General features: G+C 47.5%; 1 non-coding gene across 1 annotated transcript; it reads left to right on the plus strand.

Annotated features, from left to right (window-relative positions):
• The first annotated feature begins 2,209 nt into the window (after positions 1–2,209).
• Positions 2,210–2,363, plus strand: LOC128959150 (5.8S ribosomal RNA). Its single transcript, XR_008484576.1, has one exon. It is a non-coding gene; the product is annotated as a 5.8S ribosomal RNA (ribosomal RNA).
• The last annotated feature ends 2,495 nt before the right edge of the window (positions 2,364–4,858 follow it).

Raw genomic sequence — 4,858 nt, forward strand, 5'->3', positions numbered from 1 at the left:
CAGTTACGGTTCCTTAGATATTGACTGTCTACATGGATAACTGTGGTAATTCTAGAGCTAATACATGCCCAAAAACTTCGACCGGAGACGGGAGAAGTGCATTTATTAGACCAAGACCAATGGGGTTCCCTTGTGGGGCTCCTAACGGTGGTGACTCTGGATAACTGTTGCTAATCGTATGGCCTTAGTGCCGGCGATGAATCTTTCAAGTGTCTGCCTTATCAACTGTCGATGGTAGGTTATGCGCCTACCATGGTTGTAACGGGTAACGGGGAATCAGGGTTCGGTTCCGGAGAGCGAGCCTGAGAAACGGCTAGCACATCCAAGGAAGGCAGCAGGCGTGCAAATTACCCAATCCCAGAACGGGGAGGTAGTGACGAAAAATAACAATACGAGACTCTTATGAGGCCTCGTAATTGGAATGAGAACAATGTAAAACTCTTAACGAGGATCTATTGGAGGGCAAGTCTGGTGCCAGCAGCCGCGGTAATCCAGCTCCAATAGCGTATATTAAAGTTGTTGTGGTTAAAAAGCTCGTAGTTGGATCTCAGTTCCTAGTCAGACGGTCCACTTGCCAGTGGCTACTGTTTGGCTGAACACTTTACCGACCTTGTCCTATGGTGCTCTTCACCGAGTGTCATAGGCGATCGGTACGTTTACTTTGAAAAAATTAGAGTGCTCAAAGCAGGCGTCAGTGCCCGAATAATGTTGCATGGAATAATGGAATAGGACCTCGGTTCTATTTTGTTGGTCTTCGGAGCATGAGGTAATGATCAATAGGGACAGACGGGGACATTCGTATTGCGGAGCTAGAGGTGAAATTCTTGGACCTTCGCAAGACGAACTAAAGCGAAAGCATTTGTCAAGAATGTTTTCATTAATCAAGAACGAAAGTTAGAGGTTCGAAGGCGATCAGATACCGCCCTAGTTCTAACCATAAACGATGCCGACCAGTAATTCGCCTGAGTTCTCTAAATGACTCGGCGAGGACTTCCGGGAAACCAAAGTCTTTCGGTTCCAGGGGAAGTATGGTTGCAAAGCTGAAACTTAAAGAAATTGACGGAAGGGCACCACCAGGAGTGGAGCCTGCGGCTTAATTTGACTCAACACGGGAAAACTCACCCGGCCCGGACACTGGAAGGATTGACAGATTGAGAGCTCTTTCTTGATTCAGTGGGTGGTGGTGCATGGCCGTTCTTAGTTGGTGGAGTGATTTGTCTGGTTAATTCCGATAACGAACGAGACTCTAGCCTACTAAATAGATTGCCGACTTATAACGTCGACAACACTTCTTAGAGGGACAGGCGGTGTTTCAACCGCACGAAACAGAGCAATAACAGGTCTGTGATGCCCTTAGATGTCCGGGGCCGCACGCGCGCTACACTGAAGTGATCAGCGTGCATTCAAAAACCTACTCTGTCAAGAGTGGGGAACCCAATGAACCTTCTTCGTGATTGGGATAGGGGATTGTAATTATTCCCCTTGAACGAGGAATTCCCAGTAAGCGCGAGTCATTAGCTCGCGTTGATTACGTCCCTGCCCTTTGTACACACCGCCCGTCGCTACTACCGATTGAATGTTTTAGTGAGGTCTTCGGACTGGCCGGTGCAGCTGCTCTTGTAGTGGCAGCGCTGTGCTCGGAAAGATGCCCAAACTTGAACATTTAGAGGAAGTAAAAGTCGTAACAAGGTTTCCGTAGGTGAACCTGCGGAAGGATCATTACCGTATGTTGTAGAGTTTAACTCATACACAAACGGCAATTTGTTGAACGCAAAAGTCGCTCAATCGATAGATAAGCGGCAAACATATCCCAAACGGTACATAACCGTTCATAGGTGATCACAAGGTACACAACAACAACAACAACAGTGTAACTGTTAGGTGTTGTGTATGAGAGCGACCGATCACCACTGAATATGAACACTTTAGTACCGGTGTTTGTCTGCAAAAAACACAAGACAAGTCATGAGGTGTCTAATCTGAGCAATGCCTACACACCGTCAAAGTGTGAGCACTTTGTCGCTATCGGCGTCAAAGTCGGGCTACAGAGTGATAGTCATAGGGTGCGCCCAAAGACTGTCGCTAGGCTTAATTATTGTGAGCGGTCTATGATCGTAAGCAATGCCGTAAAGACTTGACTTGTGTGTGCGCTTTAAGTTGAAAAACTTGTGCCTTTGATAACAATTGATAAAAACACAATGTGCAGTACAACTGCAAACGGTGGATCACTCGGTTCGCTGGTCGATGAAGAACGCAGCTAGCTGCGATAAGCGGTGTGAAATGCAGGACACGCCGAGCACTTGATTTTCGAACGCATATTGCAGCCTCGGGTCTTTCCCGGGGCTTCGTTTGTCTGAGGGTCGTTAACATAATAAAAACATAGTAAAAGTCTGTGTCGAGAGTGCCGAACATACTGTTGCGCTCTCGTCAGACTAATGTTACGCCAGACCGTACAGTACACTCAGTGCGCGAGTGTCGTTGCGTGTTATCGCTACACGACTGTGGCAATAACGGCAGAACACTACACGTTCAGCCGGTCAATAGTTAGTGTGCGATGCCTAAGACATGTAACGGCACAGTGCCGGAGTAATTAGTACGAGTCAACGGTGATGTCTAACCGATTGTTAAACACAATTGTCGACCTCAGATCAAGCGAGATTACCCGCTTAATTTAAGCATATAAATAAGCGGTGGAAAAGAAACCAAACGGGATACCCTTAGTAACGGCGAGCGAAACGGGTAGAGCTCAGCGCTAAGTCCTGTCGTCATATAGGCGTACAGGAGATGCAGCGTGAATTCAGCAGTGCATCGCACTTAGTTCGCGGTAATGCAAGTTCCTCTGACAAGGACTTATCCATAGCGGGTGCTAGGCCCATAGCGTTACGGGACTTTGTGTGCAAACTGTTGAATACTAGAGTCAGGTTGCTTGAGAGTGCAGCCTAAAGCAGGTGGTAAACTCCACCTAAGGCTAAATATTACAGCGAGACCGATAGCAAACAAGTACCGTGAGGGAAAGTTGCAAAGAACTTTGAAGAGAGAGTTCAATAGGACGTGAAACCGTTTGTAGGTAAACAGGTAGAACCACGAAGTGTGCGGGGAATAAGATTCAACTGTTCTGTCGGTGGCAGTTGCCGGTGTCGTATATGGTTCTCTTAGGAGGGCAGATGCCGGTGACACTCAATGCTGTCGATAGGCGGTGCATTTCTTGATTCTCATGCTAAAGCCATGACCAATTAGATGACTAGTGCGCCCGTATGCGAGGGTCTCGAACAGATAGCTGGGTGCAATCACTTGTGAATGTACGCTAGTGTTATAGTTTGTGGATCCGGTGCGCACTCAGTGTACTGATTGGGTAACAATTTCTCCACTCATTGTGGGGTTTGACCGTAAAGAGTGCCGTCAGTGCAGGCGTCGAGACTGTGCCAATTTGGTCGCGCTTTGTGTACTTTGTACGTAAAGACAGCCTTAATGGTCGGTCTATGCTTCAGTATCTGGCGGTGCTTGAGATCAATCGATGGCTAGTAGGTCGGTATCTACCTGACCCGTCTTGAAACACGGACCAAGGAGTCTAACATGTGCGCAAGTCACTCGGTCTTGAATAGGCCAGAGAGGCGCAATGAAAGTAAAGTTGATTGAGTTACGATCCCTATGCGGTTACTGCTCAAGCGGTAACGGTGGGGCGCAGTAACAGCCCGCCAATTTCGCTTATTGTCGATCTGGCGGAGTTGTAGCGTATATGTTGGTACCCGAAAGATGGTGAACTATGCCTGAGGCTGGTGGAGGTCTGTAGCGATTCTGACGTGCAAATCGATCGTCAGACCTGGGTATAGGGGCGAAAGACTAATCGAACCATCTAGTAGCTGGTTCCCTCAAGTTTCCCTCAGGATAGCAGGCTCTCGGTAGACACAGTCTCAAAAGGTCTTGGTTGATATAAACAGCCGGAAGATGGCCATGTGATTAGTCGGAATTCTCTAAGGAGTGTGTAACAACTCACCGGCCGAATCAACTAGCCCTGAAAATGGATGACGCTGTAGCGTTGAACTCATACTCGGCCGTGAAAGTGATCAATAGAAAAAACGATACTTTCACGACAACTAGGGTCGCAGTGGTAAGTTGCCTATGTCAAACGTAGGTTTGCAGTAACCGCATTTGGTGGATAGTCCTATTGAGAATCTTGAGGACCAATGTGGAGAACTTTCCATGTGAACAGCAGTTGAACATGGGTCAGTCGGTCCCAAGGAATCGGTAATCACCGTTTTAAAAGACTCAACTTTTCAAGCGAATGATTAATGTGAAAATTGTCCTCCTTAATCCAACACTAGACAAGATTAGTCTTTCGCCCCTTAAACAGGTAGATAACGATCCTTGACGTCAGCGCGAACTAAGTTTCGATTACTTGCCCTGCAAGTTCACGCTGACCAACATTACGCTGCAACTGTACGCCTATATGACGACCGACTTAGCGCATTCCCCGTTTCGCTCGCCGTTTAGGGTATCCCGTTCAATTCTTTACACAAATTTATATGCCAAATTAAGCGGGGTCTCGCTTGATCCTTGGTCGACAATTGTGTTTAACAATCGGTTAGATACGGACCGTTGAATCGTGGACGAAATTACTCCGGCACTGTGCCGTTACATGTCTTAGGCATCGCACAAACTATGACCACTGAAGTGTACATTCACAAGTGATTGCACCCAGCTAGTCTGTTCGATAACCCTCGCACTCGCGCACTAGTGTACTAACGGTCTGGCATCTTAACATGAGAATCTGACGAGACCGCATCGACAGTATGTTCGGCATCTGCCCTCCTAAGAGAACCATATACGACACCGGCAACTGCGACCGACAGTCACCGAT

Source organism: Oppia nitens, unplaced genomic scaffold (assembly GCF_028296485.1).
Source record: "Oppia nitens isolate AA-2021 unplaced genomic scaffold, nextdenovo-longstitch-racon4-pilon3 scaffold41_pilon_pilon_pilon, whole genome shotgun sequence".
In the NCBI taxonomy this organism is placed as follows: Eukaryota; Metazoa; Arthropoda; class Arachnida; order Sarcoptiformes; family Oppiidae; genus Oppia; species Oppia nitens.